Below are 25037 nucleotides of genomic sequence, written 5' to 3' on the forward strand. Positions count from 1 at the left end.
GTAAACTGAAAGCAAAGTTGCAGCCACCATTTTAGATAGGAGGGAATGGTCATTGGTTGTGGGAATTGACAAAAAATGGAATAGAAGAGGTTAGGGTAGAGCTAACCCAACATCATGTGCGCAATATAGGAGTGTATGAGGGACCCAGGATTGAAAAGAAATTGGCCAATACATATTTTCCCCCCTTGTGCGTGGTAGGTCAGTAAATTCGGCTGTGAATTAAAAAAAAAATACAAAAATTCACTGAGCCACTGAGATACTCATATGCCCACTCACAGACACTCAGGCACTCAATCGGAGACCCACATAGACACACCAAGCACCCACTCAGAGACCCACTCACTCAAAAACACCCACTCAGACACTTTTGCACCCACTCACATACCCATTCATACACTTGCACATCCATTCACTGACCCACTCAGACACTCACACACCCACTCACACATTCAATTACTCACCCAGATACAGAGCCATTCTGGCACAGCCGCTCACTATCTGACACAGCCACTCACAGATCCACTCAGACACTAACGCACCCACTCATAAACCCATTCACATGCTCAGACACACTCACAGACCCACTTACACTTTCACACACCAACTCGCACACCCACTCAGACAATCATACACCCATTTGAAGACCCAGTCAGACACTCAAACGCCCATTCAGAGACCCATTCACATACTAAGACACCCACTCACAGACTCACTCACACTCTGACACACCCACCCACACAGACTCACACAAACTCACTCACAGATCCCCTAGCAGATCTGCTCAGACAGTATTGCACTACTCACAGACCCACTCAGGGACCCACACACCCACTCACAGACCTATTCCGAGACTTATGCATCTACTCAAAGACCCACTCAGGGACTCATGCACCCACTCACAGACTCACATACCCACTCACATACCAACTGAGACACTCATATACCCACTCACAGACCAACTTAAACACTCCTGCACCCACTCAAAGACTCAGACACCGACTCACAGACCCACTCAGGCACTCACCCACTCATTCACAAACCCACTCAAAGACTCATGCACCCACTCACAGAGGCAATCAAACTCCCACACACACATACAAAGCTACACAGACCCTCATGGCTCACCCACAGACTGACTGACTCACCCACCCACTCTCAGACCCACTCATAGACTTTTACACCCCTCACAGACCAACTCAGTGACTCATGCCCTCACTCACAAACCCACTCGTAGACTCATGCACTCACTCACAGACCCACTCAGAGATTCACACACACTTACAAACCCACACAGACTCTCATGCACTCACCAACAGACTGACTCACACACTCCAGCACCCACTCACATATCGACTCAGACTCATGTACCCCACTTACATATTCACTCATTGACTCATGACCTTCTCACACACCCAGTGAGACACTTCTGCAGCCAGTCCCAGACCCATTCAGATGCTCACACGCCCACTGACAGACCCACTCAAACACTCTCACACCCACCCACAAACCTACTGAGACACTCATGCATTCATACACACTCCCTTCAAAGGTTACTGGTTACAGTTAGGAAATACATTTTCTTTTTAAAACTTAGAAATGCACTTCAAAAGCCAAAGGATACATTCACATTATAGTTTGGGAATAACACTAAAAACTATAGAAATTCACAACAAATAAACCACCGTTACAGGGACATTATAGTTATGGTAAGATTCCACTCATACAAAACCAGAGAAATTTAGCAATTATTGTGAACTGAGCTAACTATAACTTCCGCCCCTGTAGTGCACTGCTAATGACCTAACATATTACATCAATCAAGACATGGTTAGTGACATCACTGAGGGAAATCGGAGCTTAACTGTAAAGTCATTGTGACCTTTGTTTTTTTCAGTGAAAAAAATAATTTATATTTATATATGTAAATCAGAACTCCTGCATCTTCAATACAGTGCAGGACAGATGACTCGCACTCCCAAGGATTAATGCCTTGCATTTTTATTCACGTGGCATGATACGTGGTAAGCTTGCATGAATACACCCATCACACGGGTCACCCATAGGGCGGGTTTAGCACATAGGCCCAATCAGATGAATCACCACTGGCTAATGCCCCTGGAAAAAAGGGGCCTCATACACCCAGAAGTAACGTAATGAAATCGATAGATTCCAAAATACATGCCCTATGTGTGGCCCGTGTGATGGGTGTATTCATGCAGGTTTTCCACGAGTGCCTTCAATATATTGCTGTTTTAGTATCAAACATTGTGAAAGTGCAAGCACGTCATGTGCAACATGTTTTTCTTTGGTGTCCACAATTTATGTTAATATTGGGGAATGTGACTATGTGAGGAATGTGATGACGTTTTTGTTTAAAAATACACTTACATGTTTTTTAAAGTTACGGCTTCTGATAAAGACCACATAGGTCGATACGTGTCAGCTGTGTGACTAAAAATGCAAAGGCATTAATCCTGATGTACTGAAGACTCAGGCTTCTTGATTTATTTTAAGAGGGTCCTGTTCTCACTGACTCACACCCACTCTGTGTGTTGGACGTGGTCGGAGGATGACAGGAATACTACCTATATGTATATATCAGATGATCAAGGCCGCTTGGACGGCCAAAGCACGTCTTGACTGGATACAAGAAAATAAAATAATGCTGGCACAAAAAGTTGGTCTGCGCCCATGATTCCGCGTCTAAGTGGAAGAATATTGCGAGCTGTTCCTGATATATATGTATATCTGAGATATATATATATATATCAAAATCGAAAGGTAACCCTCTTATGAAAGAATCCTCAAGGTAAATTAATTTCTCCGCCTTTTATTTCAAGCTGCTGCATACAGGGAACTGGCAGGTAAATGACATCAAAATTACATCAGCCAGACCGGTTTCGGGACATTAGCCCTTCTTCAATGGCGTTGTGTTGATGAAAAAACAGGTTTTCCTCGCGCACCTTTAATCTCCGAGAGCCTGCCTCAGTGGGTGTGGCCATATGAATGGCCTTCTGGTTCTCGTAGTGCCACGATGTCTTCCTCATGTGAGTCTGTCTTTTTTCAACCAATAATTATAAAAGTTTTTCAAACCCATGTGGGTCGATGTTCAGTCCTGCTCACAAACCCTGATGTCTTACTCAGCAGTTCGAGGGAGATTACCTTCCCAGTGCAGACAAAACCGAATTGGCATCATCCTGGGTCCGCGTGCTGCAGCGGGATTCTTCCGCGACTGGGGCTCAGCCGCTAATAGCAAAATCGAAAGGTAACCCTCTCATGAAAGAATCCTCAAGGTAAATTAATTTCTCCGCCTTTTATTTCAAGCTGCTGCATACAGGGAACTGGCAGGTAAATGACATCAAAATTACATCAGCCAGACCGGTTTCTAACTGCTGAGTAAGACATCAGGGTTTGTGAGCAGGACTGAACATCGACCCACATGGGTTTGAAAAACTTTTATAATTATTGGTTGAAAAAAGACAGACTCACATGAGGAAGACATCGTGGCACTACGAGAACCAGAAGGCCATTCATATGGCCACACCCACTGTGGCAGGCTCTCGGAGATTAAAGGTGCGCGAGGAAAACCTGTTTTTTCATCAACACAACGCCATTGAAGAAGGGCTAATGTCCCGAAACCGGTCTGGCTGATGTAATTTTGATGTCATTTACCTGCCAGTTCCCTGTATGCAGCAGCTTGAAATAAAAGGCGGATAAATTAATTTACCTTGAGGATTCTTTCATAAGAGGGTTACCTTTCGATTTTGATATATATATATATATATATATATATATATATATATATATATATATATATATATATATATATATATATATATATATATATATCAAAAGGAGTTCTCTTCCATTTCAAAGTGACAGATGAGACGCACACGGTATTCAGTTTGCAGGCATCAATTTATTCACAGCGTGAGGCACCTGACGCGTTTCGTTTAGGACTTTAAACTTTTTCAAAGGTGTTGCCTCAGTCCATGCAGGTTTGGTTGTGGGTTCAGGTGATTTTGTTCACATTATTGCCCCGCCTCTGATGACTCTGGAGGTTCGCCGAGCATTGTGGTTTCTGAAGCTCCACTCGTGTGTTTAGTCTGTAAATGACACGTTTGCTGCAGGGAGAGGGTGTTGGGCCACGGTGTAGCAGAGTGTCTTTTAACATCTTGCAGTCAAAAAGTGTTCCTGATTTGCCGGTCCCCTCCTTCGTGGTTGACTCGGCATGGTGTTTGCTGCATGTATGCTACCATTAGTTCACTCGCTGCGCAGAGGTCGATGGGGTCAACACTGGGGTTCCTAGGACGTGTTTTTCTGCGTTCCCAGGTCTGAATTACCTCCCAAGTTTGCTTCCCAGTCTTTTATGGGATTGCTGAGGGATCCTTACCTGACTCCGGTGTCAGGCGGCAGCCGATTTCCCCTGGGCTTCGGTTTGTCCAAGACGTGCAGATAGTGGTTCAGAGGCGGGGAAAATGCTCGGCGCTCTTTGGAGGTGCGTTATCTCGGCGACAGAACCAGTCGCTTAATATCAAAAGGAGTTCTCTTCCATTTCGAAGTGACAGATGAGACGCACACGGTATTCAGTTTGCAGGCAGCAATTTATTCACAGCGTGAGGCACCTGACGCGTTTCGTTTAGGACTTTAAACTTTTTCAAAGGTGTTGCCTCAGTCCATGCAGGTTTGGTTGTGGGTTCAGGTGATTTTGTTCACATTATTGCCCCGCCTCTGATGACTCTGGAGGTTCGCCGAGCATTGTGGTTTCTGAAGTCCCACTCGTGTGTTTAGTCTGTAAATGACACGTTTGCTGCAGGGAGAGGGTGTTGGGCCACGGTGTAGCAGAGTGTCTTTTAACATCTTGCAGTCAAAAAGTGTTCCTGATTTGCCGGTCCCCTCCTTCGTGCTGCATGTATGCTACCATTAGTTCACTCGCTGCGCAGAGGTCGATGGGGTCAACACTGTGGTTCCTAGGACGTGTTTTTCTGCTTCGGTTTGTTCAAGACGTGCAGATAGTGGTTCAGAGGCGGGGACAATGCTCGGCGCTCTTTGGAGGTGCGTTATCTCGACGACAGAACCATATATATATATAAGCTGTGTCCATGCTTGTTTTCTGTGGAGAGAAGCAGTGGTATGGATTTATAATGCCGGTTTGCTGATGCCGGCTTAATGGACACACCCTCTCGTTCAGGTGCTCCGCAATCATTCAGCAAATCCTGGGTGTGAGTACTAACAGTGCTAAATTGCGGCGCCCCCCCAAACGACAAGTTATTGCCAGCTGGCGGTTATTGCAGTGAGGGGAGAGAGTAGGCAGTACCTATGCTGCCTGATAAGGATACCAGCAGAGGTAGAGCGGGACGATTCTATCAGGACATTGTCTGCGAGTGCTGTGCCCAGCGCCATGAATTTGGGACATCACTTGGTGTTTTGAGTCCGCTTCACTGTATGCTTGGACCGAGTTGGACCACAGCGCCCAGCATGCACTTTGCCCTGATCCCCAACCACACCGGCGCAAAGGAGGAGGAGCCGAGAGACTACCTTAAGGGAGGGGTCTCTGAGTCCAAGGAGATTACCACCAGCCTGTGAGACCGGCACTGATGACGGCCGAATCCGGCTAGAAACGCGTCTGCCACAAGCGTTTCACGGACTGCGAGGACTGGTTGTGCTGTGCTCAATAAATCCCCTGTTTGGTATCCGGAGCTGTGTCCATGCTTGTTTTCTGTGGAGAGAAGCAGTGGTATGGATTTATAATGCCGGTTTGCTGATGCCGGCTTAATGGACACACCCTCTCGTTCAGGTGCTCCGCAATCATTCAGCAAATCCTGGGTGTGAGTACTAACAGTGCTAAATTGCGGCGCCCCCCCAAACGACAAGTTATTGCCAGCTGGCGGTTATTGCAGTGAGGGGAGAGAGTAGGCAGTACCTATGCTGCCTGATAAGGATACCAGCAGAGGTAGAGCGGGACGATTCTATCAGGACATTGTCTGCGAGTGCTGTGCCCAGCGCCATGAATTTGGGACATCACTTGGTGTTTTGAGTCCGCTTCACTGTATGCTTGGACCGAGTTGGACCACAGCGCCCAGCATGCACTTTGCCCTGATCCCCAACCACACCGGCGCAAAGGAGGAGGAGCCGAGAGACTACCTTAAGGGAGGGGTCTCTGAGTCCAAGGAGATTACCACCAGCCTGTGAGACCGGCACTGATGACGGCCGAATCCGGCTAGAAACGCGTCTGCCACAAGCGTTTCACGGACTGCGAGGACTGGTTGTGCTGTGCTCAATAAATCCCCTGTTTGGTATCCGGAGCTGTGTCCATGCTTGTTTTCTGTGGAGAGAAGCAGTGGTATGGATTTATAATGCCGGTTTGCTGATGCCGGCTTAATGGACACACCCTCTCGTTCAGGTGCTCCGCAATCATTCAGCAAATCCTGGGTGTGAGTACTAACAGTGCTAAATTGCGGCGCCCCCCCAAACGACAAGTTATTGCCAGCTGGCGGTTATTGCAGTGAGGGGAGAGAGTAGGCAGTACCTATGCTGCCTGATAAGGATACCAGCAGAGGTAGAGCGGGACGATTCTATCAGGACATTGTCTGCGAGTGCTGTGCCCAGCGCCATGAATTTGGGACATCACTTGGTGTTTTGAGTCCGCTTCACTGTATGCTTGGACCGAGTTGGACCACAGCGCCCAGCATGCACTTTGCCCTGATCCCCAACCACACCGGCGCAAAGGAGGAGGAGCCGAGAGACTACCTTAAGGGAGGGGTCTCTGAGTCCAAGGAGATTACCACCAGCCTGTGAGACCGGCACTGATGACGGCCGAATCCGGCTAGAAACGCGTCTGCCACAAGCGTTTCACGGACTGCGAGGACTGGTTGTGCTGTGCTCAATAAATCCCCTGTTTGGTATCCGGAGCTGTGTCCATGCTTGTTTTCTGTGGAGAGAAGCAGTGGTATGGATATATATATATATATATATATATATATATATATATATATATATATATATATATATATGTGATCAAGGCCTCTGTGTAGGCCGAAACGTCATGCTGTGTGCCGCTTCCTCGAAGGTACAATAAAGAAAAAGATTGCTCACTGCACCTGAGGTCTCCTTCCTTCTTCCTGCGCAGCGGTCTCCTGCATTTGGGCTCCGGGCGAGAGGTAGCTGAGGATTGTTCCATATATATATATATATATATATATCCATTTACCAAGGTGCCCCGGATCATGAGAACGCCACTCAACAAGGATGAATTCAATTCCTTTAGTTGCAAAATCACTATAACAGCCCCAACTGATATGAGTCCCTGGCGCGTTTCGTTGCAACATGCAACTTCTTCATAGGGAAAGGGGAACATGCAAAATCTGGTATGTACTTCAAACTGCTTTTAACCTTGCACTTTTTCCCATGGTGCAAATGTTTTCCATTAAACTGTAGGCTGGGATTTGAAGTACCAATTCCTCCCTTTCAGTAGGGTCCGTTTTTGCTGCCTCGATATTTTTAACCCCAGTGTTTCATTTAAAGTTCATAGCCCTCCAGTGGGCCTGCAGGGTCACCACAGATATGCTCCTTAAGATGGACACAGTAGATTGGCAGGAAGATTGTCTTATGGCTACAATTGATGTAGTCACTGTAGTCACTTTATGTACCTCTACAAGCTTTTACATTAATATTTTCCCTTACAGAATGGAGTTTTGGGAAGGGGTAGGTATTTCATCAAAGTGAGCCTCCTGGGATCTCACAAGACTGTTTCTTGATATGAATGCCTGATTTGACCTTGGTAGCATGGAATTACTTCTTCATTGGAAAATATGCAGTGCAAGTACAAAAGAACAGAAACAACAATACATTACAAAAATAAACACTTTTTTCAAAATCTAACCCAATGAAGTTAAAAAGACCGATACCTAGTTAGACAAATGACAAATAAATTAAGAAAATTGTACGTAGGGGACACGTTACAGTGGAAAAATGCTCCACAAGATTGCGCTGGAAATCTATTCAATGCTATTCTAGGGGAAAGGAAAACAACTATGTGTACAAATATTAGCAATAGATGCTGAAGTCTATAAAATAGCTATGATTATTTATACAGATTAAGCACTACAACACCTGCTAGGTGTTCATATCATTTTAATTGTATACATAAAAGCAATGATTCAGCTAATGAGCTACAATAATGCTGCTTATGACTTGTCAAATCATTCATAATCTTTGTGTGTATACATATACATATGTCTACAGAGTCAAAATGATTGAGATAACGATATAATTATAGCATGACCGTTATATTCTTATTCCAGAATGGATAATAAATTACACAGGGTAACACGTATTTGAGTACATCTGCTACAGTTCCAATATATTTGGATGGGGGAGGTTTAGCAATGTATGCCTGAATACGAAGCATTAGGCACTGAAACTTGCGACGAGAAAAAGTACATTATCAGAGAAATATCAATGATGAGGACATGTTATTGGAGAATAGAGTACCATATTAGACTCAGTAATAAATGAGATGCCAACAGTTTAACAAATCACAACATTGTAGTAGTATGTGATATTAATTTACCACCTGAAAAATATTAAGCAAATATACTGGACCAGGTTAACAGGGGAGAATTGCAAAGAATGAAACATTAATTCATCTTAACAGGAAAAAACAAGTGTTTAAGTGACATTATCATTTGGTAGAAAGAGTTAAAAGAGGGTAACATCCAGCACATGTAGGTGACTTGACAGATATGCTGTGTATCTAGCATGAGCTTAAATGTTATCACACAATTTGTGATGGAAAATTGGGAACAGGTATTGCTTGTTGAATTAACTCAAGTCCACAAACCCTATATGAAGGTGCCACAATGACTGCATGATGTTATCAGTGATGTTATTTATGATGTAATTTGAGATGTCAGTGATGTCATCAATTCTGTTGTTTAACATTTCATGAGTGATGTAATATGTAAATTCATAAGCAATGCATGATGGGGAACAAGTTACAATGTCAGTGATTATTCCGTTTTTAAACATTAGTTCTCATCTCATTTCACACCTAACTTCAATGCCACTTTAACGCTTCAATGTTTAACTCAATTTCTGTGTTTTCTTTTTTAACATATGCTAAGATCTTATTACCATACCTGCTAGAAATTGGGTTACTGGTTGACTAGGGCGTGAGTCCTGGTCAAACAATAACCACAATCCTAGTCAGGGTATGGCACAAACAGACCCCGAATTAACCTCAGCTCAACCTCCTGGTATCCTGGCGCAGAGCAGTCTGGTTTGAATTAGAGGCAAAGTGAGAAGCCTTTGTGAAACACCGCAAAACAGTAAAAACACCATGAAGCAAGACCCAACACTAAACTAGAAAAAAAGAGCTTAGTTTAATGAACAAAACAAGACAAACATGTTAAAAATGCAATCAGTAATATAAAATCAAAATATTGCCTAACAGCATTGTTAGAACTGGGATTTCTGGTTGGCTAAGGCTTGCGCCAAAGCCAGGCAAAAACCACCTCTAGTCAGGGCAAGGGAGTCACACGCCAAGATAACCCCTGCTCACCCCCTTGGTAGCTTGGCACGAGCAGTCAGGCTTATCTCGGAGGCAATGTGTAAAGCATTTACGCACGCACACAGCAACAACATCTCAGGCACACTACAAAAGAAACTCCACACAAGGTTATATAAAAATAACTTTTGTATTCTCAAAACACATCCGAAAGTAATCACACAATATACATTGTGCCAACTGGCATGGGCAATATTCACAAGGGATTATTTACACAGGACAGGGCCACGTGGGTCACTGTCAAGATCAACACTTAGCAGAAATTGGTACATGAAAATAGATCATAAACATACAACCAGTAACTACTGGTAATCACTGTACTCCATCTCAACCTGTAACATAAACTACATTATGCACAGTCACCTCAGGTGCGAATTACATTCTGCGCCAACCTCACCAGCATAAACACATTATGCAATCTCTCACTAGTCTAAACACATTAGACCCTACCTCCTAAGTATAACTCACATTAGGGCCGTAAATCACAGAGTGAAACATCATCTCACTAGCATAAACCTACATAGGTAAAACAACCTCATAATCCTAAATCACAGTTTAGAGGTATAAAACACAGGGTGCGCAAAACATACTAAATGCAATACATTTCCTAGCACCACATCTCTCTAGCACATAAATCACATTAGGGCCTTGAGCCCTATCCATCTACCAGCCCCCTGGCCAACTGGCCATCCAAGAAGGGGCTCAAATGCCCTGTGTCCAGAATGTCAGGGCGCGTTGCCAACACAGCGCCAGTCAAGGGTGCGCCATCTGCTCAAACCTAAACGTTGCAGCTGCCCGCTACTTGCTGGGCAGCTGAGAACAAGAACAGGGCCTAAACTCTGCAGCTGGCACTAAGTGATGAACAGCTGTGGAAGGCCTGACACCTCTGTTCCACCTCTGTCCCTCTCAGGGATTCTCACTCCAATGGCGCCTAAACCGTGCAGCTGCCCACTACTCGCTGGGCAGCTGTAACATAGCAAAATTGCGGCATGGGCTCTCACTAGCCCTGGAAAAAAACTGCACCCAAACGTTGGAGCCCTCTAGGCTCTAAAAATATCAAGCCCCCTGGGAGCGCAATGGCTCCGAAAACAAAATATGCCCATGAAGTTGGAGCGGCCCACTGCCATCTGGGGCAGCTCTAAAAATAATCATGCCCCCAAACACTGGAGCGTTGAATGAATGGGCCCCTGGGAGCCATCTGGGCTCTGAGAACAATAGTTTCCCAGCGTTGGAGCCACCAAGGCTCTAGGAGTCAACATGCCCCCTAGAACTGGGGCTTTAAACAACATATGCCCTCAATTAAATAATCACATGGCTTTGCGACACAGGGCCCTTAAAATAAAGGGGCAATGCGTGGGAGCCATCTAGGCTCTAAAGACAGAAAGCTGGCCCATTAAAGAACAGTGGCCACAAAGGAACAGAACTTGTCTCCACTGCGGGAGCGGCCCGCTGCAAGCCGGGATGCTCGAAATGCCTCACACCTCACATAGTGCTGTGCCTGTACCCGGCAGCACCGATTGTCCCCATGGAGCCCCCCAGCCCTTTCATACTCACCGGGCTGCTCGCGGGGGACTCCTCTCCTCGGGGACGGCATCACTTCTCCTGCGGCGGCACTTGTGGGGCTCTCTCAACTCACGAGAGCCCCGCCTTCTTGAGGCGCCAGTCTTCACCCGGTCCTTCACTTGCGGGGGTGGCGGGCATCGGCATTGTGCCTTGCGCCCCCTCTGGCTTCTGCTGCTACTGGCTGGTGCCTGCGGGGCTCTCCCTCAGCAATTGGAGCCCCGCACCGGCAGGCACCAGCCTCCATCTCCCCGGCGGCTTCTTCTTCGCAGGCTTCCTCCAATCCCAGCGCGGTGGGCGGGACTTCCCGTCTTCCAGCGGAAGTCCTGCCCCGCTCCAGGCATTGGCTGTCTGACTTCCCATTTTGCCCAGGCAGTGACAATTTCCCCGGGCACAACGAGAGGTAGGCTCCCTCTGTAAGGATAAACAGCGGGGTGGGCACCCGCTTTGGGCTCCATTGCAGAAGCAGCCATAATCGGGGTGGGCACCCGAATCTTAAATAATTAAATAAGTGCGGTGCCACCTGCACATCCATTAAAAATGCAGGTTTTGACGCAGGGTGGCACCTGCATTTCACACGCAGGCAATCTCGGGGGAATCCCTCGCCAGGGATTCCCTTTCCTTTCTAGGCAGAGTTGCCGCGCCGCCAAGCCCACGCATTCCTCCTTCCCTGAGGCCTTAAAATACAGCGCTCCCAAGGCGCCTAGGCTCTAACAAGCCTTGGTAAAAGCAATCCTGTAGAGCCAATGGTCCCAGCTGTCCTGAAGGCATCAGGGGAAGCAAAAGGGGACCCCAAACAAGAGATCCAAGGCATCCAGGGGCTGGGCAGGGCCCAGGGTGGCAAGCCTTCCCCTGGGCCCCAGCAGCAGCATGCCCTTGGTAGCTTCAAGTTGCAAAAACAAGAACAACATCATGGGGCACAGCCCCTCTTTTATTCACCAATTCCTTTGTCTAGCAGGGTGCAGTCAATGGGGAACCAGCTACAACTGGTTATGGGGAACTCCTGAGCACTTTGTTTTGCTCAGCCCCTCTCTCCCTTTCATTGGCCAGGCTAGGGACATCAGACACACCACTGGGGGTGGAGCCAGCATTGTGGAGGGAAGATCCAGCCCTATTCAGGTCCCAGGTACATTCCTCCCTCCCATCAACATGCAGATCTCTCCATTCACCACCGGGGCAGACCCATCCTGACTCCTGGAGCCAGGCACACCAGCCAGCTCCAACCAATCACAAGCCAGACAGCCAATTCACATTCACTGCACAGACATGCCAACTTCCAGAAGTGGCACTTCCACACTAGACACATTAAATCCGCGCACATCATCGCACAACATTTAATGTCACGAGTTCGCACATACCAAACTCGACCCTGCACTCCCCACACATTAGGAACTATCATGGACACACATATTCCCCATGCATTACTATCGGAGGGCAGGCCACTTACCACACATACACAGAGAGCGCACGCACTTTACACTGGACCACAGTGAAAAAGTGTGCAGAGGCCTAAAATCACCAACACCAGGTTACAGGAACAGGCTAGGCAAAAGCAAAACGTTTCGGGGTGAACCTGCCAAAAGGGCCAAGTCCAACTAGCATAAAGCATCAACCACAGCTATCAGGTCACACTGAACCGGGTCAAAGTCAGGTTCAGGCCAGCTCCGATGGAGTGAAATTCAGATACAGTCCCAGATTAGGCCTGCTGAAGTTTAGTTTTCTCAAGTTTTGTACCAAGGGTCCTGTTCACATTGGAGAGGGTTGTGACAAGCAAGAAGAGCGTCACTGGTGGTGGTCGGTGGGGTGCAAAAAGCAGGCCAGGCATCATGGATGGTTGGGCTGGAGTTTCATACTGGGGCCCACATGGGCGAACAATGCTTGCTGTGTGGGGAGACAGGCTTGAGATGTGTCGCGCTGATTTTCGGTGTGAGTGGCATGGTTCCTGTATGATCGGGCCCGTTAATGGTGATGAACAGCCCAAGAGTTTGACTGTAGGAGCTCAAGAGCCACACCAAAGGTCCAGGAACTGAGAGACACCTCTTGGGGTCTGGAAGTTGATGAAGATGCATTCAGGAGCTGTTGGGGAGCCTGGTAAGTCTCGAAGCTCAGATCAGGAGGCCAGCAGACTATCCCTTTGAGTCTCTGTGGGGCTCTTTGTTTGAGATGGGTTGAAGGTTCAGGTCTTCCTCCCTAGGCAAGAGAGCAGCAGGCATCAGGTCAGCACAGAGAGGCAGCAGTTCTTTCAGAGTAGCAGTCCAGCAGAGTGGCAGTCCTTCCAGCAGCACAGCAGTCCTTCTTCCTTGCAGGGGATTCTGTATTTCTTTTATACCCTGGTGCCCTGGTTCTGGAAAGTGGGAGAAGCTTCTAGACCTTGTCTTTGAAGCACCTGGAATTTCCTTTCTCCCCTGCCCTGGCTCCAAGCTGGCTGAAGTGACAATAAAGGGTCATTAAGCTTGTTGGGTGAAGACAGGCCACCAAAAAATCAGGGGTAAGTGAGGCTGGGCTCCTTCCTCTCATCCTGTCAGTGATGGCCCATCAATTAACACCTAGGCATATATTGTGTGTGGCTGTCTTGGAGGAATACACAACGCCCAAATGCCAACTACACCCAGTCATGTTTCAATAAATTCTCCAAGCACTCAGCACAATTACTCGTGCGATCGTAGTGTCAGTAGTTGAGTTCTTTCATTTCAATTCTTTATCGTCATGCATATGTTGCACTTGCCCACACGTGTTTACCTATTTTCTGAAAATTAAATTCAATGATATAGAAGAAAGCTTGAAGGACTGAGAGAAAAAATAAGAAAATGAATTGAGAATAAAGTAAAACATAATTACTTTCGCATAATTTAAAACAAAATCATACCTGAAAGATAAGCTTACTCTAATGATTTATATTTCTTTGGGGGATATTCTAGTGGATGTATTTCAAACCTATGCATGTTTATAGAAAGGAGAAATTAAGAAATGTTCTTACTATAGTAGAGCTCATTCAGAGTCCTGCAAAATTCATATTTGGGCATATACAAGAGTGTGTGCCGAATCAGGAATTCTAATCTTGCCGTATTTATCACACCTTAGAGAATAGCGAGCAAAATGTTGTGCTTAAATATGTTTTCCTTGATTTGGTGTAATTACTGCACATCCTTTATGTACAGGGACACATTGGGACAGGGAAATTTGTCATGAAATAAACGATGGGCTATAGACCAAATACAATGCCACATGTTACTCCACATTTGAAATTGCCGATGTTTGAATGAATAAATAATACTACATCAAGTAAATTCTGAACCCCTACTATACATGGACGTCATTTAGGGGTCACTAGGGGTCGCTGATGTGAACCCTGGATTGCCCCTTGTAACCCCTGGCACAGCCTTTGCGACCCCTAGCGTTAGCAGTGGCAAAATGAGTGGCAGGATCAGAAGCAGCTCATCCTTATGGACGTCAGTCGCTCCCTTCGTTTTTGGGCTTTTGTCTATTTTTTCATTATATTATACTAATAGTGCATAATATTACATTATTCACTATTCGTTGAATAAAAAAGTGGAGTGCAAATATTTGGAATAGGACTCTTCCTGGCAGTTGAGTAAAGTAAAAAATATGCTTTTAAATGTATGTATGTCGTTTGCGTTTGCAGTCAAGAGTATGTTTATGTAAGAGAGAGTGCGTGTATGTGTGAACGTATGTGCATTTATAGGCAGAGTGTGAGTGTATGTGTATGTGTGAATCTGTGTGTATGTATAAGCATATGTAAGTGTGAGTGAGTGAAAGTGAAGGTGAAGGGGCAAGTGAAGTCACTTCCGCTACCCCAGGCATTTTGGTGAATTGACGTCCATGCCTTTATATCAGAATTCAACTAATCCAAAATGCTAGGCACTCTGGCTTGTTTACAAGCTCCTTAAGCCGCCGGTAGGTCACTTTTTCCCATTTTAAAATTTACGTACCTGTGGAGCAAGAGCCCCTCAGTTTGAGGCCTTATATAGTATCAGCGGCATTCAAAGCTACTATATGCCATGATGCAGAGTAAAAGTTAGAGATTCTTTTCAGATGCTGATTTCCTTTCAGCGTACTTAAATTTAACAAAGGCTCACACTAAGAATAGGTGTTGAATTGCCCTTTGCTATTAGCATGTTTAGCTTTGCATAATATTTTCACAGTGATCTTTTCTATTCCCCTTGCGTGTAGGCTGGTGGTTCTCGTGTTAATGTTTTAGTTTTTAAACATGTTTTTGCAGTTGTGCAGATAGTGTCGATATTTGTAGCATTGATGTATTTTGTTGTGAATTTTCTATTGTTCATTGACTATATTGTTTAGATGCCAGAATGTTTGAAGCTGCTAGCGTTCAGGCTTCTCCCAGTGTGATACCACTTCATCAGCCTTCCTCGCGAGCCCTCGGTGCTCTCCATGGTGGAATCACAATGTGAGCTGGCCCTACTACAGTGACAGCGCAGCAGCAAGCAATTAGCTTTGTAAAAGTAGAACAAAACAACATGCAAGGATATACGTGAAACGATCAATAGTGACATTTCCTAAAATCAATTAAGGAGGAAAATAAAAAAGCAAAAATAGAAGAAAACATAAATACTTTTAAATTGTTGTTTATATAAGATCAGCAGCCGACATGCCAATGCAGGCATATTAAATGTAGTGGATGATCAAAAAAAACGTATAAAGCAAATATATTGGGGCATATTTACCAGTATGTCACTCAATGCAGCAAGTCACCTTACAGAGCTGCGTGACAGGGTAAGGGCAGGGATGCGCCGTATTAAACACAATACAGCACATCCCTGCCTTTTACCAGTGCTGGTCCACAATGTGCTCCCTAGCACTAACACAGGCACTTTTCAACCATGGTGCAAAGGTACCTGTGTTGTAAGGAGGAAAGTTTTTATGCCGGAAGGGGCACCTTCCGGCACAAAAACCAATTTGCTGAGACATTCTTCTCTTTCTTTGTGTGCAAAATGCAGCACACATAGAAATAGGAAAAATGACGAGGAGAAATAAACATATTTCTCCTCCTGAAGCCTCACCTGTGGAGGCGTAAACGTTTTGGTGCATTCCCAGGTTTACCACTTTTGGTAAATCTAGGAATGTGTCAAAATTCATGGGAGCTGCCTGGGAACACCTATGCACCACTCATGGGATGCCTCCCTGGGCAGAGTAACACAATGAAGCAATTTGCACTTCGTAGCGTTACTCTGGATTTATCAAGCCACTCAGAGCCACTCATGGTGGCCTTGCTTGGCTTAAGTAATTGCATTTAAGGCAATTGCCATAGCGGGCACTGGCCAATCCCCCAGTGCGCTGCACCGGTGGGGGCAGGTTTTGGGCCCCTGGGGGCCTTTTTTGCAGCATAGCTGCAAAATCGGCCCTGTACCAAACTCGGCCAAAAAACGGCCCAGGCAAAGAGCTTGGCGGCACCTCCAACCCCCCCGAGTGGGGAGGGGGGGCGGCCGAGCACTTTGCCAGGGTGGGTTGTGGCTCCCAGTCTGGCCCTTATTTAAGGGTTTAGACACATAAGCACCCCATTGCATGGTGCAAATGTGACGCAACCCTTTCATAAGTATGGTCCATAATGTATCAACTAACAGCTGGCAGCAATAGGGTGTCTTCTCCCCAACCTTCTGCCTGCCTCCACCTCTTTTCTGACCACTTTTTGCTGGATTTAGAACTCTGTGCCCTTTACCACTGCTAGCCTAATACTGTAACACTGGGCGACCTCCTTCCAGGCAGTGTGCTCCAGTACTGTTTTTCTAACCTGGTGTGGATTCTTTTTGCATGGTGTTTTCACTGTTTTACTATTTGGAGAAATACTTAACACATTGCCTCAAAAGGTAAGCCTGACTGCTCAGTGCCAAGTTATCAGAGGGTGAGCACAAGCTAATTCAGGGTTTGCCTCCCTCTTACCCTGACTAGGACTATGTTCGCTGCTTGACTAGGGCTCATACCCCAGTCAACCTACAACCTAATTTTTAACAGTATAGATTTATTTTTCTTGTGAAAACTACATGTTTAATAAGAAAAGAATGTTCAGTGTGGCAGAATAATATGCCCCCTTTAAGCCACCGATCATCAAGCTTAGGAAAGAAAGACTTCAATGAAAATATCCAGCAGAACAACCCTGGAGTCGGTGAGGGATCAAAGATGGAGGTGGTGTTAGACCATTTTCTTTCTTTTAAACATGCATTATTTTAGTAGAGATAAAACAATAAAAACACTCTGCTGCCTCTGGGTGTTCAAATCTGAGTCCTCGATGGGATCTACAGTGCAATATTAAAAGGGACGGTGGTCTCACCCACTTGACACTATATTTATAGCAGATCGAAGTGATACAAAGTCATATAACATTAACTATACATAGTCAAGGCCACAGTTCCAGAGGACAGGAATGTCTTTCTTTGTATCACTTGTTCATGCTTGTAACCATGACATCCAGCCTTAGACAAATTGTGTTTTGTCCTTGGGACTTTCTCATGGATGCAAGAGTACATACAAAATATATGTGAAAAGCTAAACAAAAGTTAAATTGTACTTCCAAGGTTTGAGATTGTGGTTGGAATTAGTGAAAGCAATACTAACAATATCGATAATGAAACCGCAGTACAATTAAAATAAAATGCGGTACATGTCTTTTAACTAGTATTAATGGGCCATGTCCCTGAACAAAATTGCGCAGTGTGCCAAATTTAGACATGAAAGGACTGACTGAGAAAGAGTTCTGCTTGATATTATTGTGCTTCTGTGGTAACACCTCAGCTCTCTTAGCTTTATATCCGGTATTAAGTACACAGTTGCAATAGCTGTCCTATGATCTGAGTTAAATGTCAAGGTCACGAGTAGTAGTAGTATGTAGTATGTAGGTGATTTGTTTATGGATAGTATTAGTATATGGATTTATGGATTAGTATTAGTTTATGGATAGTAGTAGTATGTAGGCGATTGTCGAAAGGTCAGTGTAGATGGTCTCCCTATGATGATGTTAATAAATTGGCTGCACAGCTAGATATAACGGTGCTAAGAAAGGATGCAATAATTCTATATATGTCATCTTGTGTCTTAGCCATGCCCAAAGTTTAATAAATGCTGCATTACCTGGGAATAATGTGGCTTACTTTTCTCTGCTTCTCAAGGTAATATCCAGGGCATGCACCTAATATCGCCTTTAATATTGTGAGTTTGTGCCCCCAGTGAGATACCTAAGTGGGAGACATCAGCTCTGTAAAATGTAATTGAAAAAGTTCTTGACTAAATACAATGTTATATCAGGGTGACGTGCAAGTGTCTGCTGGTGGCTTGAAAATGGTGATTATTTTTGATTGGTTAATCAATGTTTGAAATTTTAGAGGCTCCAACCAGGAAGTGGTTTCCAAGAAATGCTCCACAGAGTCTATATTCTTTAGTAGGAGACCACCTGGTTCAAAGTTAGAATTCCTGATTAAACTTTCCACCAAACGCTCAGTAGAAAATTCTGGGGACAGGAACCCAGGGACCAGTCCTTGAGGAAGCGTATGTGTAGGCGTGCTCCTTCACTGAATCTCCATCCCCACAAACTCCTTACATCCCATGAGAGTATGCCTGCAGGCTTTGTCTGTTCCATGGTCTATTGTTAAAAAAATATATTTGTTTTGTAAAACATTTTAATTGACCTTTAAGATTATAGCATATCACATCTTTCATTGCCAATGGTATTGGCGTACAAGTGATCTCGCATGGGTACATCATAATTTGACATAAGAGCATATTATTTGAAGGTTATAGATCCCTCTTGCTCAGTCTCTTGGTTGGCGATGACCCTCAGAGGTCCGTGTCCATACACCATTAACATTTGAGCAGAACGACCACTGCATCACGCTGGGGGTTGTGAAGGGCATTGTCCCCCCCACACATGTTCTCATAGGGTTTGTGGAATGTCAGCCATATTCTAACCGTGAACATACTTGGGGTATAAAACTGGGATGCAGTGTGTCTTATGTTTGCGATCACGTGTACATGGGCACCTGAAAGCTGCACTATTGTGTGACACCATGTTGGAGTTGCGCTGGTGCGGGTAGGGGAGAGGGAGGGATATTGCTAAGAGCTGTCAGTATGAGGGTGTGGTGATTGGTCGTTGGCAGCCATTAGGTCTGGCCTGTTGGGTGTCTGGACCCATTCCATTCCCTCCCGAGCATCCACTGGGGCTATGTGGGCCGTGGGGGAACCACCCCTCTGTGTTTCCGCCACTGTGAGCATTTCTTGTGTAAAGGAGTGGAGTATCATGGCCCAGGGCATGGAGATTGGATGTTTACGAAATCCCCGGACTTTCTCCCCTCAAAGTATTCCCTCTTCTGCTGCGCCCCATTTCTTGACTGCACCCATCCAGGCCGCCAGGGGAGGGCCCTCTGGTGCCTTCCAGTGCATAGTTATGCATTGTTTGGCCAGGAGGAGCAATAAGGATGCAAAGCACATTTCTACTTTCATGTGCTTGTGATGCTTACAGATACCAAGGGTGCTAGCCTCCCTTGTGTATAGGTCTCGTAGTCCCGTGACTGCTCTGAGAGTATTATGGACTGTATGCCAGTAGCTGTGGAGGAAAGGACAGAACCATAGCATGTGTAAAAATTAGTCAGTGGGCTCTTGGCATCTGGGGCAGGTGGATGAACTATATTGGGGAAATACTTCTGGAGTTTTTCAGGAGTAAGGTATTCCCGATGCAGGATATGCAATTGTATGTTTTTGACGCGGTAGTTGCAGGATATCTTCTTCGTGCATGCTAGTGCTTTGACCCATTCCCTATCATGTAACGGCCTGCGAAAGTTGGTTTCCCATTTTTCCCTGAGGGGTGCAAGAGTGGGCTGCTTAAGAGATTGTATGGCTGTGTATATCCAGGTGACTGGATGTTGCCTGGGGCCCATCTGTAGGATTGCGTGGAGGACCGGGTGTGTAGGGGGTTCTACATCAATTGCCTGCCATAGTTTACGGCAGTGATCTAGGAGCTGCCTATGCAGCAGGAACTGTCCCCTAGGGAGTTCAAAGTCAGTCATGAGTGCCTCAAATTTTTGCAGTTGTCCATTAAAATATAGCGTCCAAGCGTTCGTCAGCTTGGCAGCTCGGTCTGGACTGTTTCCATGAGGTACAGGGTCAAGACTGATTTGCATATGGCCATGTCTGAACTGGGGTGGCTTGGTGAGCAAAATAACAATGGATTAAACCCAGATCTGTGACTGGGGGTGAATGTTTTGCCATTGTGCATCATTCCGTCCATCATCTTGTGTGTTTCCAGCGTCCGTCATGGCATGTTCAGTCCATATGTTCAGCATTCTCTCTGTATAATGTGTGCGGCCTTTGGGGAGCCCTACCAGTGGCAGGAGAGGGGAGTACGGAGGTGCTGGGCGATGCATTCTGTGTATGCGTGCGAGACAGGCGCGCGCCATCATCAGTTGGAGTGGCTAGGTCAGGGGTGGCGCAGCCCTTGGTAGCAGCATGCGATGGATCACGGGAGTCTGAAGTGTTCCAGCCGCAGTGATCAGTTCTCTCTGCGCCCGGCCCGCTGTCCAGTGGGACACCCATTGTAATTGGATGGCCAGGAAGTAAGCCTCAAAGGATGGGGCAGCTAGCCCTCCTTGGTTGAGAGGCAGCTGCAGTTTTGCCAGGGCGATACACCTACGGCCAGAGACCCAGATGAGGGTCCCTAGCTTGGCATCCAGTTCGCTGAAAAACGAGTGGGGGTACCACTGGGAGATTGGAAATAGGTATGCCCATGAGAGAGTATCGAAGGCTTTTTCCAGATCCAGGAGCAGACACGCCACACAGGGGAAGCGGTCACAGATCTGGTCCTGTACGTGGAACAGCCGCCGTATATTATAAGATATGTTTCTGCCCAGCACAAATCCATTCTGATCCGGGTGGATCAGTTGAGGAAGGATAGTGGCGTATCTATCCGCCAGGATTTTACCTTATATTTTAGAGTCCATTTTTAACAGTATAGATATAGATGTATTGCACTGTGTCAGTTGACACTGTGTAGTTGTAGTTAGGTCAGGGTTTTCACAAAAAGAGCATTTTTAGGTCGAGCTTCGATCGACCTGTTATTTCTCTTCTGTGGGGTTTGGCACAACCACCAATTGCCATTGGCCGTTATATTGGTAATTTACAAATTACAAATGCTTGTTATTGGTGCATTTGTTTAACTGTCCCTCCTTTGTAGACTTGGCTCCCTTGCTGGCAATTTCACTAAGGGAAGGTTTTGTTTGTCCATCACACTGTACAGTGTGTGATGGCCGCTCCTCCCTCCTCCTGTATGGGCATTGCAGCCTAACACTGCTTGGTTCCCTCCCACCTCGATGCTCCTAACTGCACGGTTTTCTTTGTGTTTCTCACAGTTTGTTTTTGTTTCCTTGCCTTGCAGTGAGAATCCATTGGGTTATGTTTTATTTATTTGCTGTGTGCTTTTTGTATCCTCGCAGCTGCACTCAATGGCTGGCCATCACAATGATTCCTCCTTGCACAGGGCGAAGCCCTTCTCCCCTCTGGTCTCCAGCGTGTTGGCGGAGACTGCTATTACAGGGGAGCTCAGTGCTATGTCCGCGGCAGCCGAGAGGTGATGGAAGCAGGTTCAGGAAACCAGGGATATCATACCCCCACATGACCAAGGCTAGCACAGCAGATGCTGTGATCACGCACACACCCAAAGACTAAGGGCAGGCACAGCAGATGTCAGCAGGCAACGGAGGTGCAAGCTTACCTGGGAAGTTCTGCTGTAAGGGTAGCCAAACTGTGAAAAGGACAAAACTGCAATCCAGTTTTTTATTCTTTTTATCCACCATAAGTCAATATTTCCCCCCTATCGATGAGAGACTAACCTGCCCCAGATGCTCCCACATATGGCCGCTTTCTTTTGCTCAACTATAGATGAATGCACTTAAGCAACTGGCTCGGGCACGCTGCTCAGAGCTGAAATACAAGGTCCCCCTTCCTGTACTTTGACAATGCTAAACCACTAAACCAGAGACTTGGCCTAGGCAGGAGAGGGGTAACATCACCAACCGCTATGGCAGGCAAGGCTGGAGCAGGATTGTTGTATTATTTGCAGCTTGTGTCCTTTTTTTTGTTCACGTAGTTTTTATTGACATTTTCAAAAAAAGATAAAAAACACAGTAGTAAATAAAAAAATAACAAAAAACAAACACAAAATACAATAAAGACAGGAAGGTTCCATTATGCAGACATGCTATGAGGAAGAAACTTAAAGTACAAAGTGGAGACCATGATGAAATGTGACATCTGCTTGACCTAGGACAGTTGAAAAAGATGACATCATGACATTGTTGATGTCACCCCGTGGAAGAGTATAAAAGTGATGTCATTCTAATCCCGAACCGACGGGGCAGTTTGGATATAATAATGTCTTTGCCAACAGGGCTTTAAGTGGAACGAAAAAACAGTTGAGAATCTCTCGTAGGGGGCATGGCCGATGTAATTAAGGGTGTGGCTTAAAACAATTAAGCTAAAAATGTGTAATTAGCATTGACCCTGCCTGACTGGTATTTTGCTGCGTCTGTTTATTCATCCAGATATATAACACATCAAGTAACATTACACCTAAAACAAGCCGGGTCTACTGGCTTTGTCAAGGGTTGTAAATTGCATAAGGGAAATAAGCATCTACTATGACATTGTTGTATATGAAATTGAAAATTCTTCTGTTCTTGTGAGCGAGGTTGGGTCGTAATGCTAGAGCAGCCGATGTTTGAGCTGAGAAAACAGGTTTGAGTCTGACATTGTTTGATTCAAAACGTGAATATGTCCATGTGCAATGTAACTGGTGCTCATGAAAAGCGCACCAAGATTGCAATATATAAAACGGAAAAGGTGAGTTTCTCTGAAGTTACATCAAAAGCAGCAATGGGTTTTACAATTGCAAAGATAAGCTTTTTTCCCTCCTCCCTGAAGGTAAAAATGGAGAGCCCGATACGGACCCGTCTTGGCACCTGAGCACTAACAGAACCCGGCGCACTTAAAGCCCTGTTTGGCAATCATATTCCACATCTAATATCCTGAAACGTTTCATGTTGTTTTAATGTTGTGCTCTGATGCACATCAAAGGCAAGAGACCTGCAAGGCTACCTGCTTGCTCTTTTAAAACACATTTTAAAAAAGCCATCATATTATAGTTGGAAAAAGTTATGGGGGGATTCAGACACGGCTCAGTGTCCTTATTTGGGGCATTGCCAGAAAATGGAATGTTTAGAGGAAGTGGTCTCTCTGTGAATACTTTTGTACAAGATGAAGTGTGTGTATAGTAGGGGCTTGGACACCTAATTGGGCTTGGATGTCTGGGGGGAGTGGACTCTTTGTCAAGACTACTGTTCAAGAAGTGTGTGCGTAGTGAGGGCTTGTCAATTTCATAGGGCTTGGGTTATCAATAGAGATTGGGCTCGCCAGCAAGGCAGCTGTGCAAAGTAAAAACTGTGTGCAGTAAGGTCTTGGCATATTAATGAGGCGTTGATGTATGATTGGAGTGAGCTCCCAATGAATACTTCTGCTCAAGGTTTAGGCTATGCCTTGAATAGGCCTCTCCATCTAGTAGGGTTTGAGTGTTTGGAGGGAGTAGGGTCTCCCTCACTTCTGGCCACAAGATTTATCATACTATTTTTTTCTTTTTGGGTCCTGAAGAAGCCAGTGCTGATCACTTGTGCTCTTAGGGGAGCCTTGTGGGACCATTCAGCTTCTTTGTGGTTTCTGCAAGATTCCCGTAGGATTGTGCCAACATGAAAAAAAAACAGATTTTTTATAATGTAAATGGGGTTTCCTCGATGACCACTACCACCACAAGGCCCAGGGGTTTGTGTACCCTAATCATGCCCCCTATCATCTTTTTAAACAATTTTGAAGACGTGGGAATGGGGCACATGTCCTGTAATGGCGGACGCAAACTGTCTAATCAGTTTGCATCCAGCTAATCAGTTCACTCTCTCCCAATGGACCATAGCTGTCCTGTAGGAGCAAGATGGTTGTTGGAAAAGGCCTTTGTGACCAATCAGGTTTCTCTGTTTTTTTTAACTTTGTAGTCCCACGGGTCCCAACCCTCCAGAGCCATATTACTGAAGGTGTCACATGCTCAATAGGCATATGCACCCGCTCTAAGCATCCCCAGAACACTATGATATCACAGAAGGCACTGCAGATTCTTGTGTATCGCTTTTTGTAATACTGAGAGCACTGCCACTCATGTATCATTCCACCATTTGCATGGGGGCATGGCCCCATGGAAATGAGGCAACCACTTTACCTGTGCTCCTATGCACAGGTAAAGAATTCCGTTCCCTTGAGAAATCACTGTCGACGGGAGTACCTCAAGGTTCTAGCTTGAGTCCGACATTGTTTAATGTCTACACCGCACTCCTGATAAAGTTGATATCGTCATTTGGCATGGATGTAATAGCATATGCCAACGATACCCAACTTATCCTGGTAATGGATAAAGATAACCAAGTATGGGAGGAAAAACTCAAATGTTGCCTAACGGCCACTTTTGACTGGATGCGGAGAAACCATTTAAAATGCAACACATGCAAAACTGAGATCATGCCAATAGGCCCAAAAAATGATTTAATTCCCAGATTATGGTGGCCTAAGAAGGCAGAAATACCGCCCCACACCACCATCTCGGCCCGCAACCTTGGGGTACACTTTGACGCCGACCTGTCCTTCAAACAATAGGCGTCAAAAGTGGCAGGCACCTGTTTTGGGGTGATAAAGGGGCTCTGGAAGTTCTTCGACTTGCTGCCCTTTGAAGCAAGGAAAACAGTCATGGTTGCATTAGTGACATCACGCATTGATTATTGCAACAGCCTGTATGATGGCACTAATAAAGCTGTCACCCACAAACTCCAGATGGTGCAGCATGCGGCAGCAAGGCTGG

The 25037-nt window shown here is 45.6% G+C and overlaps 1 protein-coding gene across 2 annotated transcripts in view; it reads left to right on the plus strand.

The window, feature by feature from the left end:
• The window catches only part of LOC147722680 (cadherin-10-like), an 862765-nt gene that overhangs the window by 617342 nt on the left and 220386 nt on the right, over window positions 1-25037 (plus strand). The gene's annotated exons all lie outside the window — the stretch shown is intronic.

Source organism: Lissotriton vulgaris, chromosome 4_1, assembly GCF_964263255.1.
Source record: "Lissotriton vulgaris chromosome 4_1, aLisVul1.2, whole genome shotgun sequence".
NCBI lineage: Eukaryota > Metazoa > Chordata > Amphibia > Caudata > Salamandridae > Lissotriton > Lissotriton vulgaris.